Consider the following 21,744-nt stretch of genomic DNA (forward strand, 5'->3'; position numbering starts at 1 on the left):
CACAACAAGCTTACAGTCTGGTAAACTCTGAGCGGGACTCCTACATGTAAGCTTCCCTTAGTGGGTAGAGCACGGGCCTGGGAGGCAGAAGGATGTGTGTTCTAATCTCGGTTCTTCCTTGTGTCTGCTGTATGACCCTGGGTGTCACATAACTTTTTTGGTCCTCAGTTACCTGATCTATAAAATGGGGATTAAGACCGTGAGCCCCATGTGGGACAGGGTCTGTGTCCAAATGGGGTAACTTGTGTCTGCCCCAGCATTTAGAACAGGACTTGGCATGTAGTAACCACTTAACAAGTACCAAAATTATTATTAAGTATTGTTATTGTTTTTATTTACATTCTGGTCAGAGAAAGTATGGAGAGTATTGAGAGGAAGATTATTGCCTCCCAGACTCCCCTGCCCCAGACCCAAAAGGCTGTCACTCCGTTTCCCAGGATGCTTTTTAGCAACAAACAGAAACAGAACCCCTGTTCTGAGATAGATGAGATCAAGGTATAGTGAGTTGGATGGTGTAGAGGAGCAAACTACAAGTGCTGGGTTGTAGTAGGAAATCAGCAAGATAAGATAGGAGGGGGCAAAAAGTGATCGAATGTTTTAAAGCCAATGGTAAAGAGTTTCTGCTGCTGTTTTTATCTGGCTGGCAGCAAACTATGCAATCCCTATCCAGGAGGGGGTCCCCACCCAGTTCCCCAGGACCTATCTCCACAAAAGGTGAGGGTCCCAGGACAGTGGAATCACATTTCTTTGGACTCCCACTCCAGTCAGCTTGAAATCACCAAACTCTAGTTACCAGATTTCTCATTGCCCCATGTTTTTCTAAGGTTCCAATCCAGTTTATTTTAGCTTGAAACTCCATTTAGTATTATGGGCTTGGAAATTGAGAGTAGTGAGATATTAAAGTGGAGCTAACTTTAAACAAGTTCTGTTGGGGTATCTGAAATCAAGAGAAACATACCAAAACTTAGCTCACTTTGAATCTATGCACAGTTCAAGTAAGGACAAATTGGCCCTTCTTGATCAGGAAAGCAACCTCTTGAGATGCTTATATAGAGTTGCTCCCATGTAAACAAGCATGCTTCATAAATGTTGACAGATAATTTGCTCTGTCTGCATTTGTGGCTTGTCACAGTAGAAGGGAAACTAGGACATGAAAAATATGGGACATCTACTCTGCATATTCACTAGAGGGTCATTCCTTTAAAAATGACAATCAGTCATACGTATTGCGTGCATACTGTGTGGAGAACACTATACTAAGCGCTTGGGAGAGTACAGTATATCAGAATTGGTAGTCATGTTCCCTGCCCACAGGGAGCTTTCAGTCTGAGGGGGGAGACAGACATTAAAATAAATTGTGGATATGTACTTAAGTGCTGAGGGTGGGGTGAATAAATGGTACAAATCCAAATGCAAGGGTGATGCAGAAGGGAAAGGGATTAGGGCAAATGAGGATTTAGTCAGAGAAGGCCTCTTGGAGGAGATGTGCTTTTAATAAGACTTTGAAAGTGCGGAGAGTGATTGTTGGATATGAAGCGGTAGGGAGTTCCAGGTTAGAGGCACGAAATGGGCAAGGAATTGGTGGTGAGATAGAGAAGATTGAGGTACAGTGAATAGTTTGGCGTTAGGAGAACAAAGTGAACGTGCTGGATTATAGTAGGAAATCAGTGAGGTAAACTAGAGGGGAAAGCTGATTGAAAGCTTTAAAGCTAATGGTAAGGAATTTCTTATTGAAGCTGAGATGGATTGGCAACTATTAGAGGTGCTTGAAGATAGGGAAAACATGGACTGAATATATATATATATATATATATATATATGTATTTATATATACATCTATGTATATTTTTTAATTATCCAGGCAGCAGAGTTAAGTGTGGACTGGAGTGGGGAGAGACAGGAAGCAAGGAGCCTCCTTGCTGAAGGCTGATGCTAGTAGTCAAGGCGGGATAGGATAAATGCTTGGATTAATTTAGTAGTAGTTTGGATGGAGAGGAAAGATAAATTTTAGCGATGTTGTGAAGATGGAACTGACAAGATCTGGTGACAGATTGAATATGTGGTTTGAATGAGAGAGATGAATGGAGGAAAATGCCAAAGTTACAGGCTTTTGAGCCAGAGAGAATGGTGGTGCTGAGAAGCAGCATGGCCAGTGGAAAAAGCACAGGCTTGGGAGTCAGAGGTCGTGGGTTTTAATCCCAGATCTTCCACTTGTCAACTGTGTGACGTTGGGCAATTCACTTAACTTCTCTGTGCCTCAGTTACCTCATCTGAAAATGAGGATTAAGACTATGAGCCCCATGTGGGGCAACCTGATAACTGTGTATTTACCCCAGTGCTTAGAACAGTGCTTGGCACATAGTAAGGGCTTAACAAATAGAATCATTATTAAATGAATGCTATGAATGACAAGAAAAAATTACATTTCCTTCCTCTTTGTATATTTTTTATTGCATTTGTTAAGCACTTACTATGTGCCAGGCACTGTACTAAACCCTGGAGTAGATACAATCTAATGAGGTTGGACACAGTTCATGTCCCACATGAGTCGCACAGTCTTAATCCCCATTTTACAGATGAGGTCACTGAAGGATAGAGAAGTTAAGTGATTTGCCCCAGGTCAAGCAGCAGACAAGTGGCGGGGTCAGGCTTAGAACCCAGGCCCTCTGACTCCCAAGCCCATGATCTTTCAACTGGGCCACACTGCTTTCTTTGGATTGTTTCCTTTTTACTCATCATGGTAGTTGGAGATTTCTGATAGGTTTTTGTTTGTTTTCTTTGGTATTTGTTAAGCACTTACTATGTATCAAACACTGTTCTAAGCACTAGGGTAGATGCAAGTGAAATAAGTTGGACACATTACCTGTTCCACATGGAGCTCACAGACTAAGTAGGAGGGAGAGCAGGAGAACTGAGGCACAGAGAAGTTAAGTGATTTCGGTCACACGGCAAGCATTTGGCAGAGACAGGATTAGAACCCAGGTCCTCTGACTCCCAGGGCCATGCTATTTCCAGTAGGCCATGCTGATTCTCTAAAGGTCTTCTCTTTGAGGAAGATATGGCCCCCAGAAGTTGTGGTCCACAATGGAGGGGCAATTATTAAGTCTTGGGACAATTGAATATGTTGTGTTTGGCCCTTTTATGTAAAAGGGATCTGGCTATATATTCAGGAGCCAACTGGAATCATATGCAGAAGGAAGCTTTTAGGGTTATGTCCATTTTCAACAGGAGTGACTGGAATTTTACTTTTTACTTATAGCTTAATCCAAGCTCTAATTACAGCCCTTAACTAATGCCCATTAATCACTAAACTAGAGCCTCTTTCACAGGCCTTCAGTGCCTATGTCAATATCATATGCCTTCAAAAATTTACTTTTTGATGAATGATGATAATGGGCATTTTGGATTCTTTGTTGTCGACCAATCAGAGCCTTCCCATATTGGACCTGTTGTTCCACAAAGCCCACGTATTCCTGAATATTTCATATTTGAGCGGGGTGAGGTAGCACCATAGAATTTAACATATGTTTCTGCCTTTGAAAAACTGGAATAAAAAACACATTTTGAGGGGATTTGGTTTTTGGTTTTCCTTCCCTGGTGTAACATTGGCTAAGTTTCCCAGTTTGACTCCCTGTCATTATTCAGGAAGTCATTCCTTTGATAAAGTGTCCAAAAATGTGCATTTGTGCCCTGTGCCAAAGTCCCATCCCTTTGAAACCAAGGCCAACGGAACATGCTTTTCTAATATGATAGTTAATGATAATTGTGGTATTTGTCAAATGCTTACTGTGTGCCAAGCACTATACTAAGCACTTGGGTAGATAAAAGATAATCAAGTTTCGTAAGGGGTTCACAGTCTAATTGGGAGGGAGAACAGGCATTGACTTTCCATTTTGCAGATGAGGGAAGTTAAATGACTTGCCCAAGGTCACACAGCAGGGACATGTTGTAGTCGGCATTAGAACCAAGGTCCTCTGACTCCAGTCTCATACTCATCTTTCTAGGCCACATTGCTTCCCAAATTCTCTTATCATGCTTAGGAAAAGAAAGTCTCTGCTGTGGAAGGAAAGGCCCATCCCATGCACTTTTGGTTTTTCATTGCTTTTATTTGCACTGCCTTACATATATAGATTTAGATAGATACATCTATCTATATCTATATATATGTGTGTGTATATGTGTATATTTATGGTATTTGTTTAGCACTTACTATGTGCCAGGCACTGTTCTAAGTGCTGGGGTAGATATAAGGTAATCAGATTAGACAGAGTCCATATCCCATATGGGGCTCCCAGTCTTAATCTCCATTTTACAGATGAGGTACAGAGAAGTGAAGTGACATGCCCAAGGTCACACAACAGACAAGTGGTGGAGTGGGATTAGAACCCAGGTCCCTCTGATTCCTAGGCCTGTGCTCTAGCAGCGTGGTTCAATGGAAAGAGCCCTGGCTTGGGAGTCAGAAGGTCCTGGGTTCGAGTCCCGGATCTGCCTCCTGTCAGCTGTGTGACTTTGGGCAAGTCACTTAACTTCTCTCTGCCTCAGTTCCCTCATCTGGAAAATGCGGATGAAGACTGTGAGCCCTGAGGGACAACCTGATTACCTTGGATCTACCCCAGCACTTAGAACAGTGCATGGCACATAATAAGTGCTTAACAAATACCAACATTATTATTATTATTATTATTATTATCCATTATTCCATGCTGCTTCTCATGACATCTATGATCTCCAATGCTCTTTGAAGGGCCCTCGTGGACTTCAGTCTTTGTCTTGACCCTCGATTCAAAAGTAAGCATGGCCATCAGGAAGTACTCTCTATACTCAAACTCAGCCTTCGCCTTCCTCCTTTTCTATCTCTTCCCCTCTCCCTCTTCCCCCTACCATACATGCACTGCCTTATTCCAAACACACTTCTCAACTGATCAACCACATTAGAAAATCAGTTCTCAGCATTCAGTTACTTCCACAAACAAGAGTAAGTCAGTCTCGTCCCTGGCCTTTCTGCCTGATGTACGTTCCCTGGCTCCCAGGCTCCCGGCTTTAGGAGTCAATGTACAATCTGTCTTGGCGTCTCTTTAAGAGGTGGCCTAATTTGATCTCCAAGCTGCCACATCCTCTCCCTTCCCAGCACACACCCTCCCTGGCTGGGTAACTAGCCAAACTGCCCTCTCACTCCCCTGCCCCACCTTCTTTATCCTTCCTGGTACCCATGCTTGGAAGCAGACATACTGAAATCTCTAGTTGTTTGTATTTAGAAGAAATATTCTTGGGGGTGAATACTGAAAGTGAAAGAAGGATTACCTTCTGAGTCATGACCACACTTCATGGCAGAAGGAGGGAAAAGTTCTGGTAACAGAAGAATCATAAGAAAATAAGAGCCCCCATAAGATGTCTGGAATTTCGTTGAAATGGTTTCGAGCCCTAACTAGAACTGCCTTGAGCTTTTACCTCTATTAGTATCTAGACCCTTTATTCTAGAGTCAGAGTCAACCCTCTGTCCCCATATTATCAAATTTCATTGATTTTTCTTTCTGTGAGAGTGAAACATAAAGAATGAAAAGACAAACATTCTACCAGGTGCCACCACCCATTCCCCATCCGTCGCCCCATCCCTTCATCCTTCCGTTTGATTCCAGTAATCATTTTTTTCTGTAATTTGGGGCCAATGTTCATCGAATGTGTCTGTTGTATTGTTATTTTGTACTCTCCCAAGCTCTTGGTATAGTGTTCTGCACACAGTAAGCACTCAATAAATATGACTGATTGATTGACCTCACATTTCTCCTATCAGTACAGATCCAGTTGTGGTAAAGGCAAGGTTCACTTAGTGATACCGTAATGTGAATTTTCAGAACATTTTTTTGTCTAGGACGCTGATAGATCACATCCTTGTGACCACACTGGGCTTGGTCAGGCGTGTTGTCGAAGCAGCTCCAGTACTCAGGCACACAAAATCGGGAGTTTTGCAGTGAGCATTTTTGAAGGTTTCGCAAGAAAACAGTCCTTGAATTATAAGGTAACTACGTCTTCAAAATGCTTGGCAAACATAATTCAAACTAGGCTAAGGCTTAAAGATAGGGCAGAATGATAGTGTTTGTCCTCTATGATTAAAAAAAACCACACCAACTAACAGAAGTATTAGCCTTGCTGAGTTTCAATAGTAACTTGGAAGAGTCCTTTCTAAAATCGAGTATGAGGCGGCTTGCTGTTTTTAGAAAGGAGTCGGGTGTACTCACTGAAATTACTTCACCAACTTTTTTCTAAATGTACAACATAATACAGTTGCTAGGTTGTTTGTTAGACATGTAATTTTCCCAGTGACTCTTACCTGACATGTTTTAACATGATCTCTCAAGAATCTGAATGAGGATCACCCTGCTCTTTGTGGTATAATTAAAAGAATGATATTCTTTATTGAAAGAAGAAAAAAACCCTCCCAGAAAAGACCTTCCAAAATGCTCCAAACCCCTCTCATTTCATTTTTAAATAAGTCAGATTTGTACACTGTAGAATGAATTTGTTTTGTCGCTAGAATCTCATTTTATCCAGAAATAAACTGTTTTAGAGAGCTTTCCTGAAAACAACTATTAGGCGACATGATTTTCCAGCCTCATATTTATTCTCCTTTTGAGAACTCAATGTGCAATTTACATTTTCAATGGCTCTGTGGTTTCCCCTGAATTGAAAACTATAAAATCCTGCCAAGGGCAGAGTGCGCTTGTCTCTTTAACGCCTTGTTCAGCGTTCAGGTTGAACTAATTTTTTCTCCCCTCTACTGACATTTAACTCCCAGTTTTCTCCCCGGGCTTAAATTAAAAAAAAAAAGGTGTCATTGATGTTTTCAGTCAGCTTTTTCACCCCGGTAGTTTTGGACCTTCCCGAACCCATTTTGAGCAATCACTTACCTGTCATTGTGGCCGTCCATTCGTAGGGCTCCTCAACTCTACTTAAGAATGACCTTCAAACTTTTACGGGGAGAAGAGTAGCTTTTCCAGGAAAGCACAGAGAAGAATCATGTTTTCTTCCCTTCCAGGAAGGCAGGGACCCCTTTGTCCACTGCTCTCGGGGGCCCGCCTTCCGAAGACACGGATTCCCCCGATCTGGAGCCGGTGGACCAGCTAGCTCTCTCGCTAATGGAAATGACTCACCTGTAAGAGGAGGTGAGATTTGCAGCCTTAGAAGCTCATTTCCTGATCCTAAAGGAACACTAACTCAGGACTCAGACAGTGATTCACCTGGGGGGAGCAGTGGCTTAGTAGTACCTTAAATACCAGGAGGTTTGTGTAAAGCTTTGGGGTGAAGGACTCAAGGCATGTATTGCTGTAGCTTACCTTCCCTATCTCTTCTCTGGGCTGCTGCTGTATATGGGGGAGTTATGAATGGGTGTGGGAGTGTGCATTTTATCTGACATTGGAGAAATTCAAGACTTTTAACTTGAACCAGTGAGGTTAATGTAGTTTCTAGCAACACAAAGGCTTGTTTTAGACCAACCAGCTTCTCTTGAAGATGAAAATCATATTTTTTAGTCACATTACCATCTAAAACTGGAAAACAGCCCCTCTGATAACACCCTGAGACACAAATCCTGTTCCCTTGGTTTTTGAAATTCCAGCCCCGTCTCTGAAACTTCCAGGAGTCTTCTTCATGAAACACAAGTCTGACCATTCTTGTACATCTGCAAAGTGAATGACTATCTTGAATCAGTCAACCAATGGTATTTATTGAGCACTTACTCTATGCAGAGCACTATGCAAAGTGCTTGAAACCAATAAGGCCTAAAAAAAACCTCTGAGAGACCACGCTTTTGCTTTTGGCCAAGCTCCTTGAAGGCAGGGGATCATATCTCCCAGGTCCTTAATGCAGTGCTATGCATACAGTGAATGTTCAATAAATGATGGTATTTATTAAGCGCTTACTCTGTGCAAAGCACTGTTCTAAGCACTAGGGAGGGTACAAGGTGATCAGCTTGTCCCACGTGGGGCTCGCAGTCTTCATCCCCATTTTACAGATGAGGGAACTGAGGTTCAGAGAAGTTAAGTGATTTGCCCAAAGTCACACAGCTGACAAGCGGCAGAGCCAGGATCAGAACTCATGACCTCTGACTCCCAAGCCCAGGCTCTTTCCACTGAGCCACACTGCTTCCCCTACTGCTTGATTGATTCCTTCGCTGAACAGTCTTTTGAAATGATTAAATTATGCCAGCTCCCTTTAACCTCAAATTAATAAAACCTTTCTTTTAGAACCACTTATTTCAGATGATTTTGAAGGCCTTCATAATTCAACCAAAGCCATAAGGGAGTCCAAGTGTCTAGTATTTCTATGAGCATATACTCTCATCACTCAATCTATGTGAAATCTGTTCTGAAGGTTGACTCAAAGGAACAATAATTTCTAATTTCACAGGATCCTGGAACTGTCAGGGACCTCGAGAGCTCAACATGCCCAGACTTGTGCCTTTGCCCAAATAAAATTCTAACCATCCAGGATATCATGTCCCAGATATTTTGAGGGATGGAATTGTACCCTAATGTATGTGTTTGATCAGTCTATCAATCAATTGTGTCTACTGAGTACTTACTATGAGCAGTACACTGTAAAAGTGCTTGGGAGAGTTCAGTATAACAGAGTTGATAGACATGTTCCCTACCTGCAACAGGCTTGCAGTCTATCCAGCAGTCAAAATCAAATCAAAATCAATCAAAAGTCTAAGGAAAAGTCACTGAATAGTACCCATTTCGTGATAGACTCTATGTGAATACATGCACACAATCATTTTTTCCAATGTTTTTCCAATATTTTTTCCAAACACACTTGTCTGGATAGAACCCAGTGATATTGAAAAAAAATGATTGCTTGTGTGCATGCAGAATCCATCAAGAAACGTGTACTAGTCAGTGACTTGATTTTTTAATTTTGACTTTTATTGCTTTTCTTTAATTTTGACTCATTTTTCTTACTTTGTGAGCTCCATGTGGGACAGGAACTGTGTCCTAACTGATAAATCTGTATCTACTTCAGTGTTTAGAATGGTCTTTGACATGTGCTTAAAGATACGTATAATAATAATAACAATAATATGGGGTTCTTTAAGAATACAACTTGCAGATTATCAGAGACTGCATTGAATAGTCAGATATATCTGGCTTGCCTTGATCTTTTAGAAAATGATAGATTATATATGGAGAAATACATAAGCTTAAAAAAACCCAATACCTTAAAACAATATATCTCATTTTTTATTTTTTTTTGTCTTCAGACACAAGGTATGCTATTTAGGAATGAACGAGACTCAGCCACTCTTCCCAGAGTCATGCTTAATCTCTTTAACAGAGACCTTCTCATGCCTCTTCGAAAAACCAGTTAACAATTCATGGTACATTTGGTAAAGAAAGGAACTTTACAAAAATGAACGGTTTTTCAAAATTAAGTATATGATTCCTTTCTTGATGTTCCCAAAATGGAGGAGACAGAAAAATCTGAGAAATAAATCCTAGAAAAATATCCTGTCAACCCCTAAGCTATGCTTGCCAAAGATGAGTGTCCTCTCTCCACTCTCTACATTTCCAGTCTCCTCTCTTCTGCTTGCTGAGACCCCCCAATAGTCTTTGGGACATCTCTCCACTCTGCACTCTCCAGTGGAGCTCTATGGCTTCCAGTCATGATTCCTCTTCCTCCTCCCACTGCTCCTTAAATATGTTAGTTCAAGTTCTTCAGGTTTGCCAAGTGGAGACTATAATAAGCTCCTTGTGGACAGGCAATTTGTCTATCAAATATGTTATATTGTACTCTCCCAAACCCTTAGTACAAGTGCTCTGTACACAGTAAGTTGTTTTATTTTTTAATGGCATTTGTTAAGCACTTACTATGTGCCAGGCACTGTTCTAAGCCCTCACGTAGATACATGGTAAACAGGTTGGACAAAGTCCATGTCCCACATGGGGCAGCTCAATAAATACAATGGATTGATTTTTACATCATCAGGTGTCCATTTTCCTTAATCAAAAATTGATGCTGACCTCAGGTGTGAACACAGGACAACTACAGATCTGAATCCTTACCCTGGGCCGGCAACTTGTGGCTATTGAGAAGATCATGTTTTGAAATTTAATACAGTGGTCTACACACATTCAGTGCTCATTAAATAAGATTGATGGAATAAGATTGATTTATTGAGCTGTAGATTAACTCTTAAACAAGAGTCCATCGAAGCAGATTCCTAACCATTGGGTGATTATTGATTCACTCAGGTGTTGCGTGGCTTTTCCATTTGGGAGGAGTCAATGTTGTTGGTGACGTGGTGCCTACATGCAGTTGAAAGGCTGCTGATGCTGATTTTGAACAATGAGTGCTGCTTGGATCTTTGCAGGCCAGAGGGAGGAGGGCAAGGTAGTTTCTTTCAGTCAGTTCATTGCCCCCAAAATTAAGCAGCAAGTTTCCAGGAACATAATTGTCTTTGAGGCTTTTTGTTTGCTTTTAGAGGTTCAGAGTATTTCTTGTCAGGATTTCAGTAAGCAACTTCAAGGTAAACTTGGACACTCTAAGCCCACTTGTAGTATATGGTCAGGAGATGTTCTTCACTTGTTTCCCAGCGCTAGTCATCCAATGGAAATGTTCAAAGTCAGGCTTAAAGTATTCCCCACTTCCCTTTGGCAACAGAGTCCTGAAAGGAACTCCCAAGAGGACTGTGGTTTGTGCCCTATATTTGCAGTTGGTCTATCTTGTCATACTGGAGGGAGGAATTGAGTTGTGCCTACTTTTCAAAACCTTGCTGAACCTCCTAAATTTTGCTAGGGTGTGTAACAACATTGTGCATGGTGTATCCCAAGTGTTTCCCAGCCTCTCAATGCAAATTAGGTCTGGTAAGGAAAAAGTTAATGTCAGAAAGCCCTTATGCATTAATCTTGAAACACCCCATGCCAGTTCTCAAGTTGAAGCTTGTTAAAGCTGGTCTTGCCCAACATTATAAAAAAAAATGGGAAGCAGTACACGTTTAGTCACGAAAGTGAAATAAACGTATTGCTTTGATGAAAAGAGCAACTCAAAACCAACTCATAGCTTTATTATTGTTCAAATTATTTAGAGGTGAACCTGTTTGTTGTTTTTTTAATCTGCAATTAAATGACATTTCATAATAGCTCAGACAATTTTACTCTCTTCAACATGGGGAAGCTTTTTTTACAGGCATGGTGGGTTAATAAAGCCAAAGTTTAATTTTAATGCAGGCAAACCTCAACGATGTGACTTGCATTGGAATTCTGAAGTTTCTTTGATAAAAGCATATTGGAGTTTGACCTAATCTGGCCAGGCAGAGATCCAACTGCATGGTTCACCAGAGCCATGTTGGGTAAAAACTCTGAGGCATTACCAGGTTCGTGTACTAGATGTTGGCCCATAGATATTTCATGATTAGGAGCCCTGGGGCGCACCTCTGGCCTCACCCCCATCATCCTGTGGGGAAGGGAAATATCCTTCCTCAATAGACGTAAGTGCAGAGTCATTCTTCGTGGAGCTGGGTGGTAGGGGGGAGGGGCAGAAACATGCCATGGGCAGCTCTGTCAGGGGACAGTGAGGAGAAGGAGGAGGGCATAGAGTGGGCTGAAGGGGGAATTGGGGTGATCTGATGGGGTTTTTCATTGTTTTCCTTCAAAAGTATAGGAAGAGGTTGTAAAATTCTAGGAAAGTTTGGGATGAGACCTTCCAAGAACCCCTTCAACCTGCAGTGGGCCAGCTTTTTGTTGCTCTTCTTTAACCCAGTGTATGAAAGAGAGAGAGAGAGAGAAAGAAAGAGAGGGAGTGTATTTGTGTGTGTGGTGTGTGGTGATAGGGGTAGTTTTGAAAATCTCTCTAATGTCCAATGGCTCTCTGCCTGCCAAAGATGAGCCTCCTCTCTCTATTTTTCCCTTCTCCTCTCCTCTCCTGGCTGGGACTCCCAGTGGATTTTGGGGTATCTCTCCTTTCCCTCCCTCTCCAGTGGGGCTCTGTAGAGTCTACAGTTTCCAGTCATGATTCCTTTTCCACCTCCCAGTGCTCCTTAACTTCTCCGTGATTTCCTAAATCCTCAGGTTATCACAGCCATTTACTCAGAAATGAAAATAAAAATGAGCCACAAGAATAAAAGAATATATCTTTTCCAATATGTATCTTTATTACAGCAGCAAGCAGTGTGGTCTAGTGGAAAGAGCATTGACCTGGAAGACGGGGGACCAGGGTTCTAATCCCAGCCTCACCACTTGTCTGCTGTGTGACCTTGGGCAAGTCACCTAACTTCTCTGTGCCTCAATTTCCTCATCTACCAAATGGGGACCCAATGCTTGTCCTCCCTCCTACTTAGGCTGGAAGCCCCGTATGGGACTTGATCATCTTGTGTGTACCTCAGTGCATAGTACAGTGCTTGGCACAGTTGTATGTGCTTAATAAATACCACAATTACTTTTTATTATTATCATTATAATTATCATTATTACACAATGAATACAAAACCTCCTACTTTACTGGAATATAATGCATAGGAATCTTCCAGGCGTTGCCTATTTTGTTGCACATGAAAGATCTTCAGTACATTGGGTGTGAGGGGAAAATGGCTCTCCCATTCTGACATCTCTTTCTCATTGTGTTGCCTTAAAACCTAATCTCTTGCTGCACTCCATACATGGAAACCAACTTTTCCATTCAAATGTGAGGGTGAATTTGGTGCAGGGTAATGAGGGGGCTGGGGTTTGGGGGTTCAGGAAGGAGAGGAGGGTGATTGGGAGGAGGAGGAAAAGAGGTGGGGGAACAGGAGGTGTAGGAGAGAGAGGCAGGTGAAGGTGAGATGGGAGGAGGAGGTTGGTGAAAGGGAGAGAGAGTAAAGGTTGTCACCTTCCCTACCAGACATTCATTGCCACTCCTACCTTCCCCATTTCTTTCACCCTCGTTGAGTTCTAGGGCCGAGCCAGAGAGCATTATTATTATTATGGTATTTGTTAAACACTTACTATGTGTCAAATACTGTTCTAAGCACTGGGGTAGGTAGAATTAAATCAGGTCAGACAGTTATTGTCTCAGAGGAGGCTCACAGGCCAAGTAGGAAGAAGAATAGGTATTGAATCCTAATATATATACAGTTGAGGAAACTAAGGCACAGAGCAGTTAAGTGACTTACTTAAGGTCACATAGCAAGGATGTGGCAGAGCTGGTATTAGAAACCAATGTCCTCTGACTCTCAGGCCCCTATTTTTTTCCATTAGACCATTCTGCTTCTTGCTTCTTCCCTTCTTCCAATCCTGTGCAGCTAAGTGAGGACGAGACATTTGTCTGCTTCACTCCTGGTCCTCCCAGGGAGCCCAGGGCAGCCTCCTAGGACGAGGTGGCCGTTGAAGCATCAGAGCCATTGATTGTGGTGCCGTGAGCCCCACTGTGCCAGTTGTTTGCCGTGCTGCTTTCCTGAGCACTGAGTGGCCACAGAGCCAGATCAACTGCTGTACACGAGCTCCGATCTAGATGGTAGCCCCATGTCCCTTTAGCCACCTGGCTGTGGGGACTCCCAAACTCTAACCTGCACTGGTGACACTACTGGGGGTTTTCAGCCCTAATTCCTCACCAAAAAGAACCCCCAGACTCACGCTAGGAGTGATCAAACCCGTCAACCTCCACTGAGTCCTAGTGACTGTCAGCTCTGCAGTTCTTCTAATGTAGGTTTAAAGACATTTCCTGCTCTGTACACTCCAAATCCCTGCTATTGCTACCACCATCCTTCAACTAAAGCCCAAATGTCTCCCAAAGCTGAAGAGGACACTGGGGACTAGTCTACCAACCCCTGCCGGGCTGGCTGCAGGAAGCTCCCGGACAAAGCACTCCCTACGCACGACTCCCCAGCTCCATGAGTCTCACCGGCACCTGGAGGCTCTCTTACAACCCCTACCACAGACTAAGATCAGAGATAACAATAATGTTTAACAGTTTCTTAATTTGGTAACATCGAAAACAATTCCTGTTCAAACCACGTTTCTCAAGATTGGATACGCTCCCTCCTACTCTCTGAACGCTCCCCAGTCCAGGACCCTCTGTACTTCCCTGAAGATGTCCTGGAGAATCATGTTCTTCTGGTCCTTCCTCTCTACTCTTGGTGCATCTCCGGTTCTTCATTCATTCAGTCATTCCATCATATTTATTGAGCGCTTACTGTGTGCAGAGCACTGTACTAAGTGCTTGGAATGTACAGTTTGGCAACATATGGAGACAATCCCTGCCCAACAATGGGCTCACAGTCTTGTCTCCCCCATTCCATGCACTTCGGATTCTGGGTCTCCCTGCGCCCTTTCTCCCTTTCAGGGGTGGGAGTCTCACTCCTCCAGCATCCTAACCACTGGATCCTGAATCTCCATGCTATCCTAATCCTTTCCAGGTGTCACCTACGATGTCTCCTTGCACTCTGTGTTTGTCCAGGATCACAGCATGAGCCTGCCCTTGTATGGCTCACAACCTCTCATTCATTCATTCAATAGTATTTATTGAGCGCTTACTATGTGCAGAGCACTGTACTAACCGCTTGGAATGTACAAATCGGCAACAGATAGAGACAGTCCCTGCCCTTTGACGGGCTCACAGTCTAATCGGGGGAGATGGACAGACAAGAACAATGGCAATAAATAGAGTCAAGAGGAAGAACATCTCATTAAAACAGTAGCAAATAAATAGAATCAGGGTGATGTACATCTCAATAAACAAAATAAATAGGGTTATGAAGATATATACAGTTGAGCAGACGAGTACAGTGCTGAGGGGATGGGACGGGAGAGGGGGAGGAGCAGAGGAAAAGGGGGGAGAAGAGGGTTTAGCTGCGGAGAGGTGAAGGGGCGGTAGAGGGAGCAGAGGGAAAAAGAGAGCTCAGTCTGGGAAGGCCTCTTGGAGGAGGTGAGCTTTAAGTAGGGATTTGAAGAGGGGAAGAGAATTAGTTTGGTGGAGGTGAGGAGGGAGGGCATCCCAGGACCACAGGAGAATGTGGCCCAGGGGAAAACAGCGGGATAGGCGAGACCGAGGGATGGTGAGGAGGTGGGCGGCAGAGGAGCGGAGCATGCGGGGTGGGCAGTGGAAAGAGAGAAGGAAGGAGAGGTAGGAAGGGGCAAGGGGATGGAGAGTCTCAAAGCCTGGAGTGAGAAGTTTTTGTTTTGTGCAGAGGTTGATGGGCAACCACTGGAGGTTTTTAAGAAGGGGAGTGACATGCTCAGAGCATTTCTGCAGGAAGATGAGCCGGGCAGCCGATTGAAGAATAGATTGGAGCGGGGAGAGAGAGGAGGAAGGGAGATCAGAGAGAAGGCTGACACAGTAGTCTAGCCGGGATATTACGAGAGCCCGTAGCAGTAAGGTAGCCGTTTGGGTGGAGAGGAAAGGGCAGATCTTGGCGATATTATAAAGGTGAGACCGGCAGGTCTTGGTAACGGATCAGATGTGTGGGGTGAATGAGAGAGCCGAGTCAAAGATGACTCTGAGGTTGCGGGCCTGAGAGACGGGAAGGATGGTTGTACCATCCACGGTGATAGGGAAGTCTGGGAGAGGACCGGGCTTGGGAGGGAAGATGAGGAGCTCAGTTTTGCTCATTTTGAGTTTTAGGTGGCGGGCAGACATCCAGGTGGAGACGTCCTGGAGGCAGGAGGAGATAAGAGCCTGAAGGGAGGGGGAGAGGACGGGGCAGAGATGTAGATCTGTGTGTCATCTGCGTAGAGATGGTAGTTGAAGCCATGAGAGTGAATGAGTTCACCAAGGAGTGAGTGTAAATGGAGAACCTCTCACCTACACCATGGCTAAGGGTGGTCTTCTCCGACTAGCTGGCCTCCCTACCTCCTTCCAAACCTTCCCTCTGATTGGCTCAGCTAAGTATATGCTCTTCCCTTAGGGAGGGACATCACAGGGTAACTTTCTTCAATTCTTCCTCATCTTCCTCCTAAGTGTGAGGGCCAGTGGAGCTGGCTGTCACAAAACTTCTTTCACAGAGGAACTCAGGCTTGCCTGGGCTGACTGGCAGTTGAGCTTGTTGAAGGGGAAAGGGATCGTAGTCCCCTGCCCTGTCCCTAAAGCTTTAGGGTAAAGGTAGTGCCTTTGCCTTTTGGTTCCAATTCCAAGGAAGAAATGGCCGCTCACGGCCTATGGAGCTGATGCCTTTTGTTCCAGTTCCGAGGGAATGGAGTACTCGAACCCTCCTCTGCTTCCTTCTCATCTGGGAGGCTAATTTGGTAGGATTTCCCTCTAATGACTGTAAACTCGTTATCGGCAGGGAACATGTCTGCTAATCCATTCAGTCATATTTATTGAACACTCAGTGTGTGCAGCACACCTGTACTAAGCATTTGGGAGAGTACAGTACAACAATAAACTGACACATTCCCTACCGACACATTTACAGTCTAGAGTTGAGCTTACAGTCTAATTCTCTTGTCCTCTCCCAAGCACTGAGTATAGTTTTCACTCTATACATAGTAAGTGCTCAATACATGCTATATCTGAATTTGGATAATTATATTTTATGGCCTAGTGGCAAGAGTCAGGAAAAAGTCAGGAGACTGGGGTTTCACTCTGCCTTTGCCAATTGTGTGTTGGGTGACCCTGGGCAAAGCTTTAATTTTATTTCATTTTGTATTTATCCCTCCCCCATGTTTTATGTTGATTTTGTGTTTTGATTGTTTAAGCTTTCCTTAGGTGTTGGTCACCAGATCCTTTCCCCCTGTATTCTTAGATTATGGGCCTGTCTAATTCCCAGAGCTTTTCACAGTTCTTTCTACCAGAAAGCATTTAGCAAGAACTACCACTACTGTTTAATTTCTCTTTACCTCAGTTTCTTCAGCTGTAAAATAAAATACCTGTTTTCCCTCACTGCTCAACTGTGAGGCCTGTGAGGGGCAAGTGACTGTGTCCAGTCTGATTATTTCATATATCCCGTAGAGTTTAGCATGGTGCGTGGACACAGTGAACCTCAATAAAGGCAACCATTAATATTCTTCAGCAGAACGACCTCCTCCCCCCTCCTTAATTTTTTGATGGGGCATTTTTAGTTGGAAAGAGAAACATGGATATGGGAGCTCTCAACACAGCCTCCCAGGTCCAGCCCTTATCTGTCACTAGTTCTCTCAGCTGCCTCAAGCAGATGATCTGTTTCTTTGCTTGTACATTGACTCTGAATGTTCCCCAAATATGAAAACACTCTACATCTATGACATAGTGTAAATCTCTGTCTACCCTCTGTCTTGACTTGCCTCAAAAAATTGCATACAGTAATTGCCTAAATGGTTCCACAGACGCAGTGATTGATAAATGATTCTCCTGAGGGGGCTGGGGGAATTAGAAAAAGTGAAGCCCATACCAACAAAGAAAGTGTGACTTGAAGTGTGTATATGAAGGTGACTCTCCTGTGTAAGTGAGGACTAGCCTTGTGTGTGAGGCTCTAGAGCAGAATGGTCTAATGGTTAGAACATGGGTCCGGGAGTCAGAAGCGTTCTAATCTGGCTCTGCCACTTGTCTGTTGTGTGACCTTGGGGACCTCAGTTACCACATCGGGAAAATGAGGATTAAGTCTCTGAGCCCCATGTGAGACATTAACTATGTCCACCCTGATTGACTTGTATCTATCCCAGAGCTTAGTACAGTGGTCGGTATAAAGTAAGTGCTTAACAAATGCCTTGGAAAAATATGTGTCTACCAACTCAATTGTATTCTCCCTAGCATTTAATACAGTGCTCTGCACACAGTAAGCACTCAGTAATAATAATAATGGTGGTATTTGTTAAGCGCTTACTATGTGGAAAGCACTGATCTAAGCGCCGGGGGGATACAGGGTGATCAGATTCTCCCACGTGGGGCTCACAGTTTTAATCCCCATTTTACAGATGAGGTATCTGAGGCACAGAGAAGTTAAGTGACTTGCCCAAAGTCACAGCTGGCAAGCAGCAGAGCCGGGATTCGAACTCATGACCTCTGACTCCCAAGCCCAGGCTCTTTCCACTGAGCCATGCTGCTTTATGCAGCTATGAGCACAAAGTCCAAATGTGGGATTGAAACTCTATATCAGACTGTGTGCATATCCATCTTGTCCTTGGCCATGCTAGTGAGTTTTACACTAAGGTCTCTTGCCAGTGTCAAACTGTCTTGATTCTCCCCTGTGGAAGTTGTCTCCAAGCAGTTCACGTGGTTTGATGAGAAGCTCCATGACTCAGTGGAGAGGACACAAGACTGATTCTCAGGAGCCCTGGGTCCCAATCCTGCTTGGGCCACATGTCTGCTGGATGATCTTGGAGAAGTCTCTTCTTTGGGCCTCGGTTTCCTCAGCTGTACAGTTGGGACAACCTGTTCTCCTTTCCTCTTAGACTGTGAGCCCCATGTGGGGCGGGGACTGTGCCCTATCTGCTTATAGTGAATCTACTAGAATTTATCTCCGGGCTTGGCACAAAGTAAGTGCTCAACAAATATTATCATCATCATTACTATTATTATTTCCTTAACTTTTCTTCAGAACCACTCTACTCCATAGCCTCATTTCAGACCTCTGCACAGCAACTGATTGAGTACACTTCCGTCCTCTACACCAAACAGAAACTCCTCACCACTGTTTCCCCTTCTAGACTGTGAGCTCGTTATGGGCAGGGAATGTGTCCATTTTTTGTTGTATTGTGCTCTCCCGGTAGCTTAGACAGTGTTTGGCACACAGTAAGCGCTCAATAAATACAATGAATGAGTGAATGAATGAATCGGCTTTAAAGCACACAGTCAACTCTCCCCTTCCTACCTTACCTTGCTCCTCCCCCACTGCAACCCAACCTTCGCACTTCACTTCCCTAATGCTGACCTACTCTCTGTACCTCCATCTCATTTCTCTTAATGCCGACTCCGTGCCCATGTCTTCCCTCTTGCCTGTAACTCCCTCCAGTCTCATATCTGGTGGGTGGGCATGGAGGTGCCTATCCACTTCCGCATCAAACATAAACTCCTCACCATTGGCTTTAAAGCTTTCCATCACCTTTGTCCTTCCTACCTCATCCCGCTTCTCTTCTTCTACAACCCAGCCCGCACACTTCGTTCCTCTACTGCTTACCTTCTCACTGTACCTTGATCTCACCTATCTCGCCACTGACTTTTAGCCCAAGCCCTGCCTTTGGCCTGGAACAGTCTCCCACCTCAATCCGACAGACAGTTACTCTCCCCCTTTTCAAAGCCATCTTCTCCAAAAAGCCTTCCCTGACTAAGCCTTCATCTCCTCTTCTCACATTCCCTTCTGCATCACCCTAACGTGCTCCCTCTCTTCTCCCCCCACACCCCCTGCCCCACAGAACTTATGTACATATCTGTAATTTATCTATTTTTATTGATGTCTATCTCCCCCTCTAGACTGTAAACTCCTTGTGGACAAGGAATATGTCTATGTTGTAGAGTACTCTCTCAACACTTAGTACAGTGCTCTGCACAGAGTAAGTGCTCAATAAATGCGATTGAATTGAACATCTGACAGATTGCCATTCTCTCCATCTTCAAAGCCCTATTAAAGTCCTATATCCTTCAAGATGCCTTCTTAAATTAACCTCTCATTTCCCCTATTTGCCCTTACTTCTGCGTTGCCTATTCATTTGTATCTTTACCCTCTGAGCGTTTTGTTACTCCACCCCCAGCCCCACAGAACTTAGGTACACATCCTTTTCTCTGTTGCTTCCCCTATCCATATCTGTCTCCCCCAACTAGTTTGTAAGCTCCTTGGGTGCAGGAATCATGTCAACCAACCCTATTGTATTGTTCTCTCCTAAGCACTTAGGATAGTCTCTGCACACAGTAAGTGCTTAGTAATAATAATGATAATCAAAATAATGATAATTGGGGTATTTCATAAGTGCTTACTATGTGCTAAGCACTGGACTAAATGCTGAAGTAGGTATAAAATAATCAGGCCCAACTTGGGGCTCATATTCAAAGTAGGAGGTAGAGCAGATGAGGGACTAAGGCACAGAAAACTGAAATCTCTTGCCCAGTGTCACCCAGCAAGCCAGTAGCAGACCCGGGATTAGAACCCAGGTTCTCTGACGCTCAGGTCCATGCTCTTTCCACTGGGCCATAGTGCTTCGTGTTTAAATTCCACTGAGTGATTAATCCATTCTCCTTACTGGCCTCGGAAACTTTGAAACAGAGACGCTCAGACCAGCGGCGGTGTAATCTGGGGTTCAGCTGAGACTACAATGGCTAGGCTTGGCAGTATCCCCTAGTCTCGATCATTGCCATATGCAGTGCTGCTTTTCACTGAGAAGAAACGGTTCTGGAGCACATGTCATTTTCCGAGTCCAAGCCAATCCCAGCAACACTGAAGGCCAAGGTGACTTCCCTGATTAATTTCTCAGAAGCCGCATGGCCAAGTGGATAGAACAAGCACTTGGGAGTCAGAAGGACCTGCGTTCTAATCCTGCCTCATCCATTCATCTGCTGTGTGACCGTGGGCAAGTCACTTCACTTATATAGGCCTTTGTTACCTCTTCTGTAAAATGGGGATTAAGACTGTGAGCTCCATGTGAGATATGGGACTTTGTCCAACCTGATTAGTTTGTTTCTACCCCAGCACCATAGTAAGTGCTTAACAAATACCTTTACAATTTGCCACTTCTGTATCACCTAAGCACTTGGGTTACGCACTCCATCTCCTTTGTACCCTGTTGCCCTTATGGACTTAGGTTTATACACTATTACTTTACTCTACCTGTAATTTAGTTTAGTGTCTGTCTCTCCTGAAAGATTTTAAGCTTCTTGAATAATAATAATGTTAGTATCTGTTAAACGCTTACTACGTGCAGAACACTGTTCTAAGCACTGGGGGAGATACAGCGTAATCAGGTTGTCCCACGTGAGGCTCACAGTCTTAACCCCCATTTTTACAGATGAGGTAACTGAGGCACAGAGAAGTTGAGTGACTTGCCCACAGTCACACAGCTGACAAGTGGAAGATCTGGGATTCGAACCCATGACCTCTGACTCCCAAGCCCGAGCTCTTTCCACTGAGCCATGCTGCTTCTCTACTAATTCTTCTGCACTCTCCTGAATGCTGTGTATAACTTTTTTTTAAATGAATTTGTTAAGCACTTATTATGGGTCACACACTATTCTAAGTTCTGGAGGAGATACAAGGGAAGCAACATGGCCTAGTGGAAAGAGCACAAGGCCTGGGTTTCAGAGGATCTGGGTTCTAATCCCAGCTCTGCCAAAAGCTTATGTGACCTTGGGCAAGTCACTTAAATACCCTGTACCTCAGCTCTCCTCTTCTCCCTCCTACTTAGATTGCGAGCCCCATGTGGAATAGGGATTGTGTCCAACTTAATTAATTTGTATCTACCCTGGCACTTTCAACAGTGTTTGATGCATAATGAGCGCTTAACTAATACCATTAAAATAAAAAAGTTAATCCGGTTGGACACGGTCCCTATCCTGTGTGGGCCTCACAGTCTAAGTAGGAGAGAGTACAGGTATTTAATCTTCATTTTACAGTTGAGGAAAATGAGGCAGAGATAAGCTAAGTGACTTGCTCAAGGTCATGCAGCAGGCCCCTGACTCCCAGCTTCATACTCTTTCCACTAGGCCATGCAGCTCAGTGCTCTGCACAGAGTAAGCATCCAATAAATTCCATTGAATGATTGATTAATTGCTTGCCACAGGGATTTACAGTCAGAGTTATGGAGCACGGGCAAAAAGAATTTTGTGCAAATTCAAAGTCTCTACCTGTCAAGACCAAATGTAAATAATATCAATGTG

General features: G+C 43.9%; 2 protein-coding genes across 2 annotated transcripts in view; one reads left to right on the top strand and one right to left on the bottom strand.

Annotated features, from left to right (window-relative positions):
• Positions 1-7,065, bottom strand: part of GPR87 (G protein-coupled receptor 87) — a 40,831-nt gene extending 33,766 nt beyond the window's left edge. Inside the window, exon 1 of the mRNA XM_029061681.2 lies at positions 6,906-7,065. The gene's annotated coding sequence lies outside the window, so the exon portion shown is untranslated. The remainder of the gene's footprint in view (positions 1-6,905) is intronic.
• Positions 1-21,744, top strand: part of MED12L (mediator complex subunit 12L) — a 521,479-nt gene that overhangs the window by 301,972 nt on the left and 197,763 nt on the right. The window lies entirely within an intron of this gene.

Source organism: Ornithorhynchus anatinus, chromosome 1 (assembly GCF_004115215.2).
Source record: "Ornithorhynchus anatinus isolate Pmale09 chromosome 1, mOrnAna1.pri.v4, whole genome shotgun sequence".
Lineage (NCBI taxonomy): Eukaryota > Metazoa > Chordata > Mammalia > Monotremata > Ornithorhynchidae > Ornithorhynchus > Ornithorhynchus anatinus.